Source organism: Artemia sp. Qi Xiang Cuo, chromosome 17 (assembly GCF_049724085.1).
Source record: "Artemia sp. Qi Xiang Cuo chromosome 17, ASM4972408v1, whole genome shotgun sequence".
In the NCBI taxonomy this organism is placed as follows: Eukaryota; Metazoa; Arthropoda; class Branchiopoda; order Anostraca; family Artemiidae; genus Artemia; species Artemia sp. Qi Xiang Cuo.
In genome coordinates, this window is record NC_142810.1 from 23,203,863 (window position 1) to 23,224,490 (window position 20,628).

A 20,628-nucleotide genomic window follows, 5' to 3' on the forward strand; every position below is an offset into this window, starting at 1 on the left:
AACTGACCTCGAGTGAGAAGGAGGAGTGGGCGCATGATCAGAAGAAGAAGAGAGAAGGAGGAATGTGCGCATGATCAGAAGAATACGGAGAATTAATAGTCTTTTTGTTCACTGTTATAGATGAATAAACTGATTTAGCCGATGGAATGAAGTCCTATTCCTAGAAGTTAAGTTAGAATAAAAGAATGAGGTATAATGTTTACCAGGATATTGAATAAGTACCATTTTTCACCCTACCCACAAAACTCAAGTCCTCCTAGCATTTTTCAAACTAAATACTTGCCTCCATTCTCCCCTCCCCAGATGTGTATTATACAGACCACTTCGGAGAGATAAAGCTAGGTCAAGTCGCAATGTCATTCATTTGGCTTTTGTGTGTGCCCCATGGCCCGTGTAACTGAGCCCTAAGCAAGTGATCCCCCATGCATCTGAACCCTCGTGCAAGTGAGACCTCTTTAACTGAACCCTCATGCAAACAATTCTGAGTGTAGCCTACTATTCTTTAATTAGCAGCATCGTACATTTTGTTTAAATACTTATTTTTTCATTTTCCAGATTCAAGATTTTTATTTAGCACAGATGAATAGATAAGCTGAAGTATTTAAAACGATCCAACATTGAGCTAACATCACCATGAATGGTACTTGTTTTCAGATATCCCCAAAATTGACTCCCCCTCCCCCTTTCCTACCTACCACAACCCCACCGACATGGGGGGACGAAGGGACCGTAAGATCCTATTTTAAATTGACAATACTTTTCAAACGTTACTTTTGTATTATACAGGCCACATCGGAGAGGTAAACCTAGATCAAGTCACAATGCCATTCTATATTATTTACATTCTCATTAATGACATTCAGAGCAGAGTTACGCAAATTGAATACCATTTTTGCAAATTGAATTAGTTTTACGCGAACGATAAAAGTTTTGTCAAATCGAGATAGCTTTACGCAAATGAAATACCATTGATACCGCTAATAATATTTGCGATACTGAACGAGTTATCAGATAGCTATAACTTACAGGTTATTAACACGTTTGACCAGTTTTGATTGGAATTTGTATTTTTTTTTGCCAGAAGAAAGATCATTGATACATGTTTTTTTTTTTTTTAACTGGTATTTTTTAAAGGAAGCCCATAACACTTTGCAGAAACCCGTCTGCTAAGGCAAGTACCGTTCATAGTAATAGGTGACTGACCCTGGTAAGCCAATGTACCGGTTAAACTACACACGCATCCATGTGTAATTCAATGTGGGATCAGTGGTACTAGATGCCTTACTACTTATATGACGACTTTACGCAATTCAAAGGATCTTAATCCTGATTTATTTGGCAACTAAATGGCTAAGAAGACTTGGTAGTTACGTGTTATAGCAATAACACAAAAGAATTGGAATTAGGTTAATCATAGGCAGCGCAATCGCGCTGTCTAAGTAAAGAACGATGTTGGCACAATATATTATTATTTTTTTTTTCCATACCAGGGCACTTTGTATAGAAGGAGTTGTCGTAGAAATTCGGAAAAGGGCTCATTCGATAGAAAATTGGAATGGCTAGTGCCCATTTTAATACTCGAAAGTGATTGGAAGGCAACTAATACCCCTTCCACGCCCACCATTTCCCCAAGTAGGGCTCAAAACCCTTATCCCTTCCCAAGGCCAGAACCTAATTTGCATTTTACTGGAAAAATACAAATGAATGTGAATTGTCAGTTTAATATACATATACTGATATTTAGTAATTAAAATGTTAATACTATTTGATTTACTAAAGTTATGAAATTAAAAAAACATTTATATTTTTTCAGTAATCTGCAAATTATGTTCTGGCCTTGGGAAGGCATAGAGGATTTGAGCCCTACTCATGTTAATTTCTGCTTGTTTTGAGTTTGACTCTTTTATTTATTGTAATTTCTGTTCGTTTGGGGTTTTATTTATTTACCGATGCTGATTTGTGGTAGTTTCACGGTTGTTAGATTATTTGATTTTATGTTTTGCTTATTTTTGGTTTAATGGAGTTCTTTACTTTTCTTTGAAAAACTTTTTTTGTGGAAAGTTTTTCTTGATTAATCCTAAATAAGGAGCCAAAATATTATGAAAATATAATGCTTTACTAACAAAATTATGGAAATTACAACAAAGAATTATGGAATTTAGGTCGCCCAGAACGCATTTCATTAAATACTTAATCTAACCTAACCACCTCTATATATTAAATATTTAATTATAATATACCTGCAAAGTAATTTCTCTCGCTCAGGCTAAGCTGAGCGACCATAGAAAATCGATTTCATTACAGATCAAGAACAAAGTTTGGTCGCTGTAACACGTGAGTACCAAAGACTTCTGCATGTCATTCTCTAATATAAACCAAAGCTCGCCTCCCTCTTTTCCGAACGAAAGCGCTGATTAAATCCTGCCCTAATCTATGTGTTTTAGGTAAAAGTGCATAGGTTAATAAATCTTCTCTGCCCCCTCTTTAGAAAAAAAAGCGATAGCAAACCTAATAGATAGCTCTTATCGTCAGAGAAGGTAAACAAAAGACAAGAAGAGTATAATTAGTTTTTTGTAAGAAAATATTTGTATGACCAACAGTCTCATGCTCAACCTGAATGGTTACTGGTTGACTGCTGTCAGTTTTACTGACAAAACCAAACGGGCTAGTTAAAAAGAAGATTCGTGAGAGAATCCTAAGTCATCTGCAAACTAGTCAGGTGAGGAAAATCCTTTGTAAAATGAGCCTCTGTTTTATGTTTGTCCATTGGACACGTAGTTTAAGCTGGGTATGAGCCTATCAGCCGCTAAACCGATAAGTTCACCTACTTTATTTTCGGGAGTGTTTATAGGAAAGAGTTGGCCTAAGATGGGTTTGGCACGGTCAATTTGTGGAAAGGTATTACTGAATTTAGCCGCTTTACAGTGAACTTCTCTACATTTGTTTTTGGGGCTTCAAACACGATTTGGTGGGATTATCCCCCAGAACAAAACATCTGTTGCATAGAATAATACATTTTTTCGTCAATTTTGCTTGTTTTAGTAACACTGGATGTTTACAGCTCCTCTGAAAGAAAATGAAACAATAAGATTAGAAAATTTTTTTCACATTTTATGTTCTTTCCAAATATCATAGCCGCTTTTCTGACGCTTCATCTTCCCTTTCTCTGATGGTTTTAAATACAACACTAGGATGTATAGGATACATTACAAACCGAAAACATTAAAATAATGGAATTCTTATTTTACAATGTGCAATAGATTAATAAGATTATCATGTTTCCTTCCATTATAATTCAAATTTCTATATCATTTTAATACTTTGTTTTGCAACCTGATTTTTTTTGCAATTAAATGAGGAAAGGCTAACATTATTATGGGTGAAGAATGCAACTACCCGTTAACAAATAAATACAAAGCATCAAGGGATGACAAACAACAAGGAAATATATTGTTCAGCGTTGAATCTGGGACCGTGATGTTGAGTGGTTGAAGCTAAATTTTCAGAAAAACAACCATGATGTTTCAAAATCAATTGATACTGCTCTTTTATTTTTTCATAATATTCCCTTCGAGTGAGCAATAACTCTCCGGTGTTATCTTCGTAACTAAAAGGAGGGACTCACAATCAGAGCTGCTGCTCTATTGATTGGCAACCATGCTCACAATCTATACAGTTGAGCATTAAAAGAGTAGGGAGTTCAAAGGCGAATGTAAGCTTTGGCTTTGAATAGAAAAACTAATTAAAAAATTGATGTTCATCAAAAGACTTTTCAGGCGATGTAAATTCTTTGAATTAAAAAAAAATGATTTTTGTGATTTTACTATTAAAAATAAAATCTACTTTAATTATTATCTCAACGGCACAAGTTAAAAGATACTCAAAACATGTAAATAAAGAAAAATAGAGTTCGATGAACTATAGCTCGTTTAGTCCTTTACACAGAAAATATTTGTACGCGTTTAAATTTGAATTGGGACAAATTGACAATAATATATATAATATTAAGTCTAAAATCAATAATTTCTAAAATATTAAGGACCGCCCACTCTCCATACATTATTCCTTTAACCGAGGGGTTCCCATCCTTTTTGCAAGTCAAGTCTCAATTCTCCTTTTTGCAGGTGAGTCTTATAAAATGGTTTTGCACTCTTTAAAAGAGGCTTCGAGATTATTTCAATACTACTTTATGGTTAGATAATCTTACAGCAATACTTTTTTAAATCACTGTGTCCATTCTGTATCCCCTAGGGTGTATATACTCTTGGTTTTAAACCCCATTTCCAGGAACAAGTCAATATTGCGGAAAATACAAGACTAAGAGCCTGGTGTAAAGCTTACCCCAAAGGAAATTGAAATCAGAGTTGTTCCAGATGAAAGCTTTAGGGTTGGAGTTGAAATTATAGCCAAAATACTTAAAAGTTGGAATCGGTGAAAATAAAGATAAACTCTATTAGCTTCTAAAATATTCACATTTAGTGCTTTGGGGTTGTCATTTTGACTTTGGTCCTTTCAAAATAACTGATTCCACCTGGTAGTGACGAAATTGCACTTTTAGTATATATTTAATGTTAGAAAGCACCGACAAGAAGCAGTGGTAGGAATTTATGGAGCTGGTTGCCTATCTTTGAAAAATATAAATGTCGAAATCTTGGAATAAAAAATGTCGCATTTGACTTTAGAAACTAGATTCAGAGTTGAAAAGGCGGAAAAATCTGTTTTTAGTTGGCATAAATAGTAATATTGATTGGAGAAGGGGGGGGGGGGTGCACTGATCCCTGATTTGATCCAGGAGGGTTCATTTCAGAAGAAGGTATCTCTTAATGTTTAAGTTATTCTACTTGGAAAAGTGCTTATTTCTATTCTATTTTCCGCATTTATTTCAAAGTGCAAACAAATGTGGTTTGGAGTTTAAGACTTTAGACTATTCATAGTCAGCATTTATAAATCACTGACTTGGCAGTTTGGTTGGAAATATGAACACTGAAATAGGGTAGAATTTTTCAATTGAGGGAGATTCTTTGAATTTGCTCTTTTTTTACGATTGAAAACAACCAATTAGCAGTTCGAAATCAAAATACTTTTTTTTACATGTACTTTGTTAAATGGCAATGCGTAAAAAACACTGTACGTCTAATTTAAACTCCTATTTTGTTCAAAAACTAAATTTTAGAACTGAGATTGATCAGACCTTGAATTAACACTTAAAGTATGTTTCCATCATCCTAACAAAAAGTTTTATCAACAACTTTGCATAAAATTGTTTCCACGAACTAACAGAAAAATGTTAATAACAATTTCTTAGTAAAGTTCCCTAACAATTTGAAATTTTTTCCGAGAAAATTGTGACGGGACTTGAAACGACGTAAAAAGAAATAAAACTTGTATAATTATAATTTAAGAAACAAACTTAAGCGGCTATAGTGTTCTATGGCCTTATTTACCAATTTTATGCCAGTATATACAAGTTTTCAAGTTTAAATTCTCCTTTGGATTTTTGCTTTCATTTAAAGCTTCTATCTTTAAATTTTGCGGCTATAGTGTTCTATGGCTTTATATACCAATTATAAGCCAGTATATACCAGTTTGCAAGTTTAAATTCTGCTTTGGATTTTTGCTTCCATTTGAAGCTTCTATCTTTAAATTTTGCGGCTATAGTGTTCTATGGCTTTATATACCAATTTTATGCCGGTATATATCAGTTTTCAATTCTAAATTCTGCTTTGAGTTTTCGCTTCCATTTGAAGCTGCTATCTTTAAAATTTTCGGCTATAGTGTTCTATGGCTTTATATACCAATTTTATGCCAGCATGTACCAGTTTTCAAGTCTAAATTCTGCTTTGGATTTTGCTTCCAATTGAAGCTTCTATCTATAAATTTTATGGCTATAGTTTTCAATGGCTTTATATACTAATTTTATGCCAGTATATACCAGTTTTCAAGTCTAAATTCTGCTTTGGATTTTTGCTTCCATTTGAAGCTTCTATTTTTAAATTTTGCGGCTATAGTGTTCTATGGCTTTATACCAATTTTATGCCAGTATATACCAGTTTTCAAGTTTAAAGTCTGCTTTGGATTTTTGCTTCTATTTGAAGGTTCTATCTTTAAATTTTCTACCCATTTAATATGCTCATGCAGATTTCTATCTGCAATTATCACTAGTTAACAATTATTTTTCAACGAGCTAACAGAGAATTCCTAGTAACATTAGGACAAGGGAATATGTCCTTATAACAGGTCTTTATTTAAGGGAATTCTCATTTTATACAGCCTATGTTTGTATACTTCACAGCAAAAAGACCAGTCGTTTGACCAAATACTAAAGTTTTGATCAAGACCAGATTGTTGTCAAAATCTTAGAAAAATGATTAAGCAATGTAAATAAATCTTCCAGGAATACATTTACAACGTAGCCTAATATAACCTAATCTCCATTTAAAGTCTACCTTTTATGTCGAATTCAAATTTTATAGAAGTTTTTAGTTTTGAATTAGTCCATTAAAACTATTTGTCCATTTAGAGCTGTCGTATTTATTTATTGTGACGAATTTACATTGTGACTAAATTCAGTGTGACGAAAACTCAGGAAAACCCAAAATTGACTTACTGGCTTTATCATCTTCCTGCATCATACGCATATGACTGAAGATAGAAATAATTGGAGGAATCCCTCCTAAAAACTGTTGCTACATGCGACACATAAGTAGTATGCGTCGTCTGGATTCTGTACCCTGTATAGCAATTTCTACGTTATTCTATAGAAGCTCTACACCTTTTCAAAGAGATTCAGAGCTCCCTCACATAATGGAATTTGAGGGTCGATAAAGTGAAATTATGTCACTATTCTAGTTTTTCTAAACCAGTATTGCCTATAACTTAATTAACGTAGACAATGAAGGATATTAATTAATGTTTTGAATAATAGGAGTGTGAATGATTCTAATTAGTGATTGGATTGTATGAAGGTGGAGAAAAAAAGGATTATGAAATTATGTCACTATTCTAGTTTTTCTAAATCAGTATTGCCTATAACTTAATTTACGTAGACAATGAACGATATTAATTAATGTTTTGAATAATAGGAGTGTTAATGATTCTAATTAGTGATTGGATTGTATGAAGGTGGAGAAAAAAAATGATTATGAAATTATGTCACTATTCTAGTTTTTCTAAACCAGTATTGCCTATAACTTAATTTACGTAGACAATGAACAATATTAATTAATGTTTTGAATCATAGGAGTGTGAATGATTCTAATAAGTGATTGGATTGTATCAAAGGAGAAAAAAAAAGGATTAAACTGATTAGCAGTTAAGGTAACCCCCGAAGGAGTTATTAATTCAGGTAATTTGTTATAAATTTGAAAAATCATCAGTCTATGAAAATGACTAACGACGATAGAAAGGCATTGTGACTTGACCTAGCTTTACCTTCCCGATGTGGTCCTTATAACGAACGATTTATTATTTATATTCATTTCCAATTTAAAATTAGATATAACGTTTCCTTAGTTCCCTCATATCTGCAGGCAGGAGAGGGGAGGGGTCACTTAGGGAATAAAAACTAAAAAAATCGAGACTAAACAATAAACAGGGCCTAACTCAAGAGGAAGGCTCAAAGACCCTTCGTTCCCACATTTCTGAGGGCAAGGGAGGGAGAGGGGGAGTCAATTTCAGAGGGAAAACCAAAAATACTCAGAATCGAAAATAAACAGGATCTGTCTCATGGGCAAAGCTCAGAGGTCCTTCGTTCCTCCATTTCTGAGGGGCAGACGAGGGAGGGATCAATTTTGGAGGGAAAACCAAAAATACTCAGAATCGAAAATAAACGGGATCTGCCTCAAGGGAAAAACTCAAAGACCCTTCGTTCCCACATTTTTGAGGGCAGGGAAGGGAGAGGGGGAGTCAATTTCAGAGGGAAAACCAAAAAAACCCAGAATCGTAAATAAATAGGATCTGTCTCATGGGCAAAGCTCAGAGGTCCTTTGTTCCTCCATTTCTGAGGGGCAGGAGAGGGAGGGGGTCAATTTTGGAGGGAAAACCAAAAATACTCAGAATCGAAAATAAACGGGAATCTGCCTCGAGGGGAAGGCTCAGAGGCCCTTCGTCCCCCCATTTCTGAGGGGCAGGAGAGGTGGGGGGTCAATTTTGGAGGGAAAACCAAAAATAATCAGAATCGAAAATAAATGGGATCTGCCTCAAGGGGAAGACTCAGAGGCCCTTCGTTCCCACATTTCTGCGGGCAGGGGAGAGTGAGGGGGAGTCAGTTTCGGAGGGAAAACCAAAAATACACAGAATCGAAAATAAACAGAATCTGTCTCATGGGCAAAGCTCAGAGGTCCTTCGTTCCTCCATTTCTGAGGGGCAGGAGAGGGAGGGGGTCAATTTTGGAGGGAAAACCAAAAATACTCAGAATCGAAAATAAATGAGATCTGCCTCAAGGGGAAGACTCAGAGGCCCTTCGTTCCCCCTTTTCTGAGGGCAGGGGAGGGGGGAGGTCAATTTTGGAGGGAAAACCATAAATATTCAGAATCGAAAATAAAGTATGATCTGCCTCAAGGGGAAGGCCCAGAGGCCCTTCGTTCCCCCATTTCTGAGGGCAGGGGGGGAGGAGGGGCAATTTTGGAGGGAAAATCAAAAATAATCAGAATAATATATGGGATCTAACTCAAGGGGAAGGCTCAGTTGATTTTTTGTCTTGTTACTTATGTAATAATGGAACATTTAGTATTTTTTCTAATTTAAGTGTTTTCTTAAGAAAATGGCCCATCTTTAACAAATATAGCCTTAGCTAGTTAAAACTGCGCATAAATTCTTGATTTTCTGTCGTGTTACTTAGGTAATAAAGGAACATTTAGTATTTTTTTCTAATGTAAGTTTTTTTTTAAGAAAATGGCCCATCTTTAACAAATATAGCCTTAGCTAGTTAAAAATGCGCATAAATTCTTGATTTTTTGTCATGTTACTTAGGTAATAATGGAACATTTAGTATTTTTTTCTAATGTAAGTGTTTTCTTAAGAAAATGGCCCATCTTTAACAAATATAGCCTTAGCTAGTTAAAAATGCGCATAAATTCTTGTTATTTTTTGTCGTGTTACTTAGGTAATAATGGAACATTTAGTATTTTTTCTAATGTAAGTATTTTCTTAAGAAAATGGCCCATCTTTAACAAATATAGCCTTAACTAGTTAAAACTGCGCATAAATTCTTGATTTTTTGTCGTGTTAATTAGGTAACAATGGAACATTTATTATTTTTTCTAATGTAAGTGTTTTCTTAAGAAAAAGGCCCATCTTTAACAAATATAGCCTTAGCTAGTTAAAACTGCGCATAAATTCTTGATTTTTTGTCGTTTTACTTAGGTAATAATGGTACCTTTAGTATTTTTTTCTAATGTAAGTGTTTTCTTAAGAAAATGGCCCGTCTTTAACAAATATAGCCTTAGCTAGTTAAAACTGCGAAGAAATTCTTGATTTTTTGTCGTGTTACTTAGGTAATAATGGAACATTTAGTATTTTTTCTCATGTAAGTGTTTTCTTAAGAAAATGACCCATCTTTAACAAATATAGCCTTAGCTAGTTAAAACTGCGCATAAATTCTTGATTTTTTGTCGTTTTACTTAGCTAATAATGGAACATTTAGTATTTTTTCTAATGTAAGTGTTTTCTTAAGAAAATGGCCCATCTTTAACAAATATAGCCTTAGCTAGTTAAAACTGCGCATAAATTCTTGATTTTTTGTCTTGTTACTTAGGTAATAAAGGAACATTTAGTATTTTTTTTATAATGTAAGTGTTTTTTTTTAAGAAAATGGCCCATCTTTAACAAATATAGCCTTAGCTAGTTAAAACTGCGCATAAATTCTTGTTTTTTTGTCATGTTACTTAGTTAATAAAGGAACATTTAGTATTTTTTTCTAATGTAAGTGTTTTCTTAAGAAAATGGCCCATCTTTAACAAATATAGCCTTAGCTAGTTAAAACTGCGCATAAATTCTTGATTTTTTTGTCATGTTGCTTAGGTAATAATGGAACATTTAGTATTTTTTGTAATGTAAGTGTTTTCTTAAGAAAATGGCCCATCTTTAACAAATATAGCCTTAGCTAGTTAAAACTGCGCATAAATTCTTGATTTTTTGTCTTGTTACTTATGTAATAAAGGAACATTTAATATTTTATTCTAATGTAAGTGTTTTCTTAAGAAAATGGCCCATCTTTAACAAATATAGCCTTAGCTAGTTAAAACTGCGCATAAAATCTTGATTGTTTGTCGTGTTACTTAGTTAATAATGTAACATTTAGTATTTTTTCTAATGTAAGTGTTTTCTTAAGAAAATGGCCCATCTGTAACGAATATAGCCTTATCTAATTAAAACTGCGCATAAATTCTTCATTTTTTGTCGTGTTACTTAGGTAATAATGGTACATTTAGTATTTTTTTCTAATGTAAATGTTTTCTTAAGAAAATGATCCGTCTGTAAAAAATATATCCTTAGCTAATTAAAACTGCGCATAAATTCTGGATTTTTTGTCGTGTTACTTAGGTAATAATGGAATATTTAGTATTTTTTCTAATATAAGTGTTTTTCTTAAGAAATTCCCATTTGAGGCTAAAGGACACCTCCCCACAATGAATTCAGATGGTTTTAGGACTCATCTCACTAGCCATAACTCCATTCATACTGAAATTTCATTCAAGAAATTATGAAGGAATTGTAAATAGGTAACACACTCATTCTTGAAGTCACCTCTTGTATACACCATGCAGAAATTTCATTTAAGAAATTATCCAAAATTGTAAGTAAGTAGCAAATTCTTTCTTGAATTCGCCTCCTGGATAAATAAAAAAAAGACATTTCATTCAAGAAATTACGACAAAATTCTAAGTAAGCAACAAACTTTTTCCTGAAGTTACCTCATGGATACACAATGCAGAAATTTCATTTAAGAAATTATCAAAAATTGTAAGTAAGTTGCAAGTTCTTTCAAAAATATGTTAATACGTTTAAGCAATAAATATCTTTAAGCTTAACCCGTCTTTAGTCTTTAGAATAGTTTTATTCATTTCATTAAATAATGAAAAAATTGTAAGTAAGTAACAATAGCTTTCTTGAATTCGCTTCCTGGACACAATACAGATATTTAATTCAAGAAATCATAATAAAATCGCGAGTAAGTAATAAAGTCTTTATTGTTTTCACCTATTGGATACACAAGACTGAAATTTCATTCAAGAAATTATGAAGGAATTTTAAATAGGTAACACTCATTCTTGAAGTCACCTCTTGTATACACAATGCAGAAATTTCATTTAAGAAATTATCAAAAATTGTAAGTAAGTAGCAAATTCTTTCTTGAATTCGCCTCCTGGATAAATAAAAAAGACATTTCATTCAAGAAATTATGACAAAATTCTAAGTAAGCAACAAAGTCTTTCTTGAAGTTACCTCATGGATACACAATGCAGAAATTTCATTTAAGAAATTATCAAAAATTGTAAGTAAGTAGCAAATTCTTTCTTAAATTCGCCTCCTGGGTAAATAAAAAAGACATTTCATTCAAGAAATTATGACAAAATTCTAAGTAAGTAACAAACTCTTTCTTGAAGTTACCTCATGGATACACAATGCAGAAATTTCATTTAAGAAATTATGAAAAAATTGTAAGCAAGTAACAAACTTTTTCCTGAAGTCACCTCATGGATACACAGTGCAGAAATTTTATTAAAGAAATTATGAAAAAATTGTAAGTAAGTAGCAAATTCTTTCTTGAATTCACCTGCTGGATAAACAAAAAAGATATTTCATTAAAGAAATTATGAAAAAATTGTAAGCAAGTAACAAACTCTTTCCTGAAATCACCTCTTGGATACACAATGCAGAAACTTCATTTAAGAAACTATGAAAAAATTGTAAGTAAGTAACAAATTCTTTCTTGAAGTCACCTCTTGGATACACAATACAGAAATTTCATTAAAGAAATTATGAAAAAAATTGTAAGTAAGTAGCAAATTCTTTCTTGAATTCACCTGCTGGATAAACAAAAAGACATTTCGTTCAAGAAATTATGACAAAATTCTAAGTAAGTAACAAACTGTTTATTGTTTTCACGACTTAGATATACGATGTAGAAACTTAATTCAAGAAATTATGAAAAAATTCTCAGTAAGTAAGAATTTCTTTCTTGAAGTCAACTCTTGGATACACAATACGGAAATTTCATTCAAGAAATTATGAAAATATTTTTAAGTAAGTAACAAACTCTTTATTGATTTCACCTCTTGAATATACAGTACAGATACTTCATTCAAGCAACGTGATTAAACACGTTTTGAAACCACATGCTATTTGCTTGCCTTTCCATGGCTCCTTTCCAAACGAGCGGGGATTCCCCCACTGGTTCTTACACATTGCAAAAAAGTGAGCAGTACGAAAACTCCACGTTTTCAACCAGACTGTTTTTTTCTCTTTATCACAAACAATTTTCACTTAGCTACACGATGTAGAAATTTAATTCAAGAAATTATGAAAAAATTCTCAGTAAGTAACAGTTTCTTTCTTGAAGTCAACTCTTGGATACACAATACGGAAATTTCATTCAAGAAATTATAAAAATATTTGTAAGTAAGTAACAAGCTCCTTATTGATTTCACCTCTTGAATATACAGTACAGATAGTTCATTCAAGAAACACGATTAAACAAGTTTTGAAACTACATACTATTTGAATGCCTATCCTTGGCACCTTTCCAAACAAGCGGGGATTCCCCACTAGTTCCTACACATTGCAAAAAAGTGAGCAGAACGAAAACTCCTTGTTTTCAACCAGTGTGTTTTTTAGCCAACACTCATTTTTTAGGGACCAATCAGAGACAGCGGAGGTTGCTCAATATACGTTAACTTGATTGGTGATTGGTTACACACCGCGACGGCGCATACATAGTGAGAGAGACATGCAAAGTCGACATAGCTTTATTTCATTTTTAAGGTTAATTTAGACGAGGTTACGTGCGCGCACGTAACTTCGTCTAAATTGACCTGAAAAAATGATAATAAAGCTACTAATAAAGATTATTTAATTTTTTAAGGTTAATTTAGACGAAGTTACGTGCGCGCACGTAACCTCGTCTAAATTAATCTTAAAAAAATGGAATAAAGCTATGTTGACTGTGCATGTCTCTCTCACTATGTGTACGCCGTCGCGGTGTGTAACCAATCATCAATCAAGTTATCGTACATTCATCGGCCTCCGCTGTCTCTGATTGGTCCCTAAAAATGGTTGTTGTCTCAAAATATCAGTCTGGTTGAAAACGTGGAGTTTTCGTACTGCTCACTTTTTTGCAATGTGTAGGAACCAGTGGGGAATCCCCGCTCGTTTGGAAAGGTGCCAAGGAAAGGCAAGCAAATAGCATGTAGTTTAAAAACGTGTTTAATCACGTTTCTTGAATGAAGTATCTGTACTGTATATTCAAGAGGTGAAATCAATAAAGAGCTTGTTACTTACTTACAAATATTTTCATAATTTCTTCAATGAAATTTCCGTATTGTGTATACAAAAGTTGACTTCAAGAAAGAAATTGTTACTTACTGAGAATTTTTTCATAATTTCTATAATTAAATTTCTACATCGTGTAGCTAAGTGAAAATTGTTTGTGATAAAGAGAAAAAAAACAGTCTGGTTGAAAACGTGGAGTTTTAGTACTTCTCACTTTTTTGCAATGTGTAGGAACCAGTGGGGGAATCCCCGCTCGTTTGGAAAGGTGCCATGGAAAGGCAAGCAAATAGCATGTGGTTTCAAAATGTGTTTAATCACGTTGCTTGAATGAAGTATCTGTACTGTATATTCAAGAGGCGAAATCAATAAAGAGTTTGTTACTTACTTACAAATATTTTCATAATTTCTTGAATGAAATTTCCGTATTGTGTATCCAAGACTTGACTTCAAGAAAGAAATTGTTACTTACTGAGAATTTTTTCATAATTTCTTGAATTAAATTTCTACATCGTATATCTAAGTCGTGAAAACAATAAAGAGTTTGTTACTTACTTAGAATTTTGTCATAATTTCTTGAATGAAATGTCTTTTTGTTTATCCAGCAGGTGAATTCAAGAAAAAATTTGCTACTTACTTACAATTTTTTCATAATTTCTTTAATGAAATTTCTGTATTGTGTATCCAAGAGGTGACTTCAAGAAAGAATTTGTTACTTACTTACAATTTTTTCATAGTTTCTTAAATGAAGTTTCTGCAATGTGTATCCAAGAGGTGATTTCAGGAAAGAGTTTGTTACTTGCTTACAATTTTTTCATAATTTCTTAAATGAAATTTCCGTATTGTGTATCCAAGAGTTGACTTCAAGAAAGAAATTGTTATTTACTGAGAATTTTTTCATAATTTCTTGAATTAAATTTCTACATCGTGTATCTAAGATGTGAAAACAATAAAGAGTTTGTTACTTACTTCGAATTTTGTCATAATTTCTTGAATGAAATGTCTTTTGTTTATCCAGCAGGTGAATTCAAGAAAGAATTTGCTACTTACTTACAATTTTTTCATAGTTTCTTTAATGAAATTTCTGCATTGTGTATTCATGAGGTAACTTCAAGAAAGAGTTTGTTACTTACTTAGAATTTTTGTCATAATTTCCTGAATGAAATGTCTTTTTGATTTACCCAGGAGGCGAATTCAAAAAAGAATTTGCTACTCACTTACAATTTTTGATAATTTCTTAAATGAAATATCTGCATTGTGTATCCATGAGGTAACTTCAAGAAAGAGTTTGTTGCTTACTTAGAATTTTGTCATAATTTCTTGAATGAAATGTCTTTTTATTTATCCAGGAGGCGAATTCAAGAAAGAATTTGCTACTTACTTACAATTTTTGATAATTTCTTAAATGAAATTTCTGCATTGTGTATACAAGAGATGACTTCAAGAATGAGTGTGTTACCTATTTACAATTCCTTCATAATTTCTTTAATGAAATTTCAGTATTGTTTATACAATAGGTGAAAAGAATAAATACTTTATTACTTACTTGAGATTTTATTATGATTTATTGAATTAAATATATTTTTTGTGTCCATGAAGAGAATTCAAGAAAGCTAATCTTACTTACTTACAATTTCTTCATAATTTAATGAAATGAATAAAACTATTCTAAAGAATAAAGACGGGTTAAGCTTAAAGATATTTATTGCTTAAACATATTAACATATTTTTGAAAGAATTTGCTACTTACTTACAATTTTTGTTAATTTCTTAAATGAAATTTCTGCATTGTGTATCCATGAGGTAACTTCAAGAAAGAGTTTGTTGCTTACTTAGAATTTTGTCATAATTTCTTGAATGAAATGTCTTTTTTTATTTATCCAGGAGGCGAATTCAAGAAAGAATTTGCTACTTACTTACAATTTTTGATAATTTCTGAAATGAAATTTCTGCATTGTTTATACAAGAGGTGACTTCAAGAATGTGTGTGTTACCTATTTACAATTCCTTCATAATTTCTTGAATGAAATTTCAGTATGAATGGAGTTATGGCTAGTGAGATGAGTCCTAAAACCATCTGAATTCACTGTGGGGAGGAGTCATAAAACCTTCAGTGGGAATTTCTTAAGAAAAACACTTACATTAGAAAAAATACTAAATGTTCCATTATTACCTAAGTAACACGACAAAAAATCAAGAATTTATATGCAGTTTTAACTAGCTAAGGCTATATTTGTTAAAGATGGGCCATTTTCTTAGGAAAACATTTACATTAGAAAAAATACTAAATTTTCCATTATTACCTAAGTAACACGACAAAAAATCAAGAATTTATGCGCAGTTTTAACTAGCTAAGGCTATATTTGTTAAAGATGGGCCATTTTCTTAAGAAAACACTTACATTAGAAAAAATACTGAATGTTCCATTATTACCTAAGTAACACGACAAAAAATCAAGAATTTATGTGCAGTTTTAACTAGCTAAGGATATATTTGTTAAAGATGGGCCATTTTCTTAGGAAAACAATTACATTATAAAAAATACTAAATGTTCCATTATTACCTAAGTAACACGACAAAAAATAAAGAATTTATTCGCTGTTTTAACTAGATAATGCTAAATTTGTTATAGATGGGCCATTGCCTTAAGAAAGCACAAAAATTAGAAAAAAATAAAAAAATATACATAATTAAATAAGCAAAACTACAAAAAATAATGAATATATTAGCAGTTTTAACTAGCTAATGCTATATTTGTTAAAGATGGGCCATTTTCTTAAGAAAACACTTACATTAGAAAAAATATTAAATATTCTATTATTACCTAAAGACACGACAAAAAATCAAGAATTTATGCGCAGTTTTAACTAGCTAAGGCTATATTTGTTAAAGATGGGCCATTTTCTTAAGAAAACACTTACATTAGAAAAAATACTAAATGTTCCATTATTACCTAAGTAGGCCTAACACGACAAAAAAATCAAGAAATTATGCGGAGTTTCAACTAGCTATGGCTATTTTTGTTAAAGATGGGCCATTTTCTTAAGAAAACACTTAAATTAGAAAAAAATACCAAATGTTTCTTTATTACCTAAGTAACATGACAAAAAATCAAGAATTTATGCACTGTTTCAACTAGCTATGGCTATATTTGTTATAGATGGGTCATTTTCTTAAGAAAACACTTACATTAGAAAAAATATTAAATATTCTATTATTACCTAAGTAACACGACAAAAAATCAAGAATTTATGCGCAGTTTTAACTAGCTAAGGCTATATTTGTTAAAGATGGTCCATTTTCTTAAGAAAACACTTACATTAGAAAAAATACTAAATGTTCCATTATTACCTAAGTAGGCCTAACACGACAAAAAAATCAAGAAATTATGCGGAGTTTTAACTAGCTAAGGCTATATTTGTTAAAGATGGGCCATTTTCTTAAGAAAACACTTACATTAGAAAAAAATACTAAATGTTTCTTTATTACCTAAGTAACATGACAAAAATCAAGAATTTATGCGCAGTTTTAACTAGCTAAGGCTATATTTGTTATAGATGGTCCATTTTCTTAAAAAAAAACTTACATTAGAAAAAAATATACTAAATGTTCCTTTATTACCTAAGTAACACGACAAAAAATCAAGAATTTATGAGCAGTTTTAACTAGCTAAGGCTATATTTGTTCAAGATGGACCATTTTCTTAAGAAAACACTTACATTAGAAAAAATACTAAATGTTTCATTATTACCTAAGTAACACGACAAAAAATCAAGAATTTATGCGCAGTTTTAACTAGATAAGGCTCTATTTGTTAAAGATGGTCCATTTTCTTAAGAAAACACTTACATTAGAAAATTTACTAAATGTTCCATTATTACCTAAGTAACACGACAAAAAATCAAGAATTTATTCGCAGTTTTAACTAGCTAAGGCTATATTTGTTAAAGACGGGCCATTTTCTTAAGAAAACACATTAGAAAAAATACTAAATGTTCCATTATTACCTAAGTAATACGACAAAAAATCAAGAATTTATTCGCAGTTTTAACTAACTAAGGCTATATTTGTTAAAGATGGGCCATTTTCTTAAGAAAACACTTACATTAGAAAAAATATTAAATGTTCCATTATTACTTAAGTAACACGACAAAAAATCAAGAATTTATGCGCAGTTTTAACTAGCTAAGGCTATATTTGTTAAAGACGGGCCATTTTCTTAAGAAAACACTTACATTAGAAAAAATAATAAATGTTCCATTATTACCTAAGTAACACGACAAAAAATCAAGAATTTATGCGCAGTTTTAACTGGCTAAGGCTATATTTGTTAAAGATGGGCCATTTTCTTAAGAAAACACTTACATTAGAAAAAATACTAGATGTTCCATTATTACCTAAGTAACACGACAAAAAATCAAGAATTTATTCGCAGTTTTAACTAGCTAAGGCTACATTTGTTAAAGACAGGCCATTTTCTTAAGAAAACACTTACATTAGAAAAAATACTAAATGTTCCATTATTACCTAAGTAATACGACAAAAAATAAAGAATTTATGCGCAGTTTTAACTAGCTAAGGCTATATTTGTTAAAGATGGACCATTTTATTAATAAAACCCTTACATTAGAAAAAATACTAAATGTTCCATTATTACCTTAGTAACACGACAAAAAATAGAGAATATATGCGCAGTTTTAACTAGCTAAGGTTATATTTGTTAAAGATGGGCCATTTTCTTAAGAAAACACTAACATTAGAAAAAATACTAAATTTTCCATTATTACCTAATTAACACGACAAAAAAAATCAAAAATTTATGCGCATTTTAACTAGCTAAGGCTATATTTTTTAAAGATAGGCCATTTTCTTAAGAAAACACTTACAATAGAAAAAAATACTAAATGTTCCTTTATTACCTAAGTAACATGACAAAAAAACAAGAAGGTATGGGCATTTTTAACTAGCTAAGGCTATATTTGTTAAAGATGGGCCATTTTCTTAAAAAAACACTTACATTAGAAAAAAAACAACTAAATGTTCCTTTGCCATTATATTACCTAAGTAACAAGACAAAAAATCAAGAATTTATGCGCAGTTTTAACTAGCTAAGGCTATATTTGTTAAAGATGGGCCATTTTCTTAAGAAAACACTTAAATTAGAAAAAATACTAAATGTTCCATTATTACATAAGTAACAAGACAAAAAATCAACTGAGCCTTCCCCTTGAGGCAGATCCCATTTATTTACGATTCTGAGTATTCTTGATTATCCCTCCAAAATTGCCCCCTCTCCCCCTGCCCTCAGAAATGGGGGAACGAAGGGCCTCTGGGCCTTCCCGTTGAGGCAGATCATGCTTGATTTTCGATTCTGAGCATTTTTGGTTTTCCCTCCAAAATTGACCTCCCCCCTCCCCTGCCCGCAGAAATATGGGAACGAAGGGCCTCTAAGTATTCCCCTTGAGGCAGATCTCATTTATTTTCGATTCTGAGTATTTTTGGTTTTCACTCCAAAATTGACCCCCTCCCTCTCTTGCCCCTCAGAAATGGAGGAACGAAGGACCTCTGAGCTTTGCCCATGAGATAGATCCTGTTTATTTTCGATTCTGAGTATTTTTGGTTTTCCCTCTGAAATTGACTCCCCCTCTCCCTCCCCTGCCCTCAGAAATGTGGGAACGAAGGGCATCTGAGTCTTCCCCTTGAGGCAGATCTCATTTATTTTCGATTCTAATTATTTTTGGTTTTCCCTCCAAAATTGACCCCCTACCTCTCCTGCCCCTCAGAAATGGGGGGACGAAGGGTTTCTGAGCCTTCCCCTAGAGGCAGATTCCCGTTTATTTTCGATTCTGAGTATTTTTGGTTTTCCCTCCAAAATTGACCCCAACCCACTCCTGCCCCACACAAATGGAGGAACCAAGGACCTCTGAGCTTTGCCCATGAGACAGATCCTATTTATTTACGATTCTGGGTATTTTTGGTTTTCCCTCTGAAATAGACTCCCCCTCTCCCTCCCCTGCCCTCAGAAATGTGGGAACGAAGGGTCTTTGAGCCTTCCCCTTGAGGCAGATCCTGTTTATTTTCGATTCTGAGTATTTTTGGTTTTCCCTCCAAAATTGACCCCTCCCTCTCCTGCCCCTCAGAAATGGAGGGACGAAGGACCTCTAAGCTTTGCCCATGAGACAGATCCTGTTTATTTTCGATTCTGAGTATTTTTGGTTTTCCCTCTGAAATTGACTCCCCCTCTCCCTCCCCTGCCCTCAGAAATGTGGGAACGAAGGGTCTTTGAGCCTTCCCCTTGAGGCAGATCCCGTTTATTTTCGATTCTGAGTATTTTTGGTTTTCCCTCCAAAATTGACCCCTCCCCTCCCCTGCCCTCAGAAATGGGGGAACGAAGGGAACGTTAGATTCTATTTTAAATTGACAATACTTATCAAACATCACTTGTGTATTATACAAACCACATCGGAAAGGTAAAGCTAGGTCAAGTCACAATGCCATTCTATCGTCGTTATTCATTTTCATAGACCGATGATGTTTCAAATGTATAACAAACTACCTGAGTTAACAACTCCTTCGGGGGTTACCTTAACTGCTAATCAGTTTAATCCTTTTTTTTCTCCACTGATACAATCCAATCACTAATTAGAATCATTCACACTCCTATTGTTCAAAATATTCACTAATATTGTTCATTGTCTACGTAAATTAAGTTATAGGCAATACTGTTTTAGAAAAACTAGACTAGTGACATAATTTCATAATCCTTTTTTTTTCACCTTCATACAATCAAATCACTAATTAGAATCATTCACACTCCTATTATTCAAAACATTAATTAATATCGTTCATTGTCTACGTAAATTAAGTTATAGGCAATACTGATTTAGAAAAACTAGAATAGTGACGTGATTTCATAATCCTTTTTTTTTCTCCACGTTCATACAATCCAATCACTAATCAGAATCATTCACCTTCCTATTATTCAAAACATTAATTAATATCGTTCATTGTCTACGTAAATTAAGTTATAGGCAATACTGGTTTAGAGAAACTAGAATAGTGACATAATTTCTCTTTATCGACCCTCAAATTTCATTACGTGAGGGAGCTCTGAATCTCTTTGAAAAGGTGTAGAGCTTC

General features: G+C 32.5%; 1 protein-coding gene across 1 annotated transcript in view; it reads left to right on the forward strand.

Annotated features, from left to right (window-relative positions):
- The first annotated feature begins 2,612 nt into the window (after positions 1–2,612).
- Positions 2,613–20,628, forward strand: part of LOC148942012 (serine/threonine-protein phosphatase Pgam5, mitochondrial-like) — a 168,159-nt gene continuing 150,143 nt past the window's right edge. The window contains exon 1 of the mRNA XM_089102842.1: positions 2,613–2,719. The gene's annotated coding sequence lies outside the window, so the exon portion shown is untranslated. The remainder of the gene's footprint in view (positions 2,720–20,628) is intronic.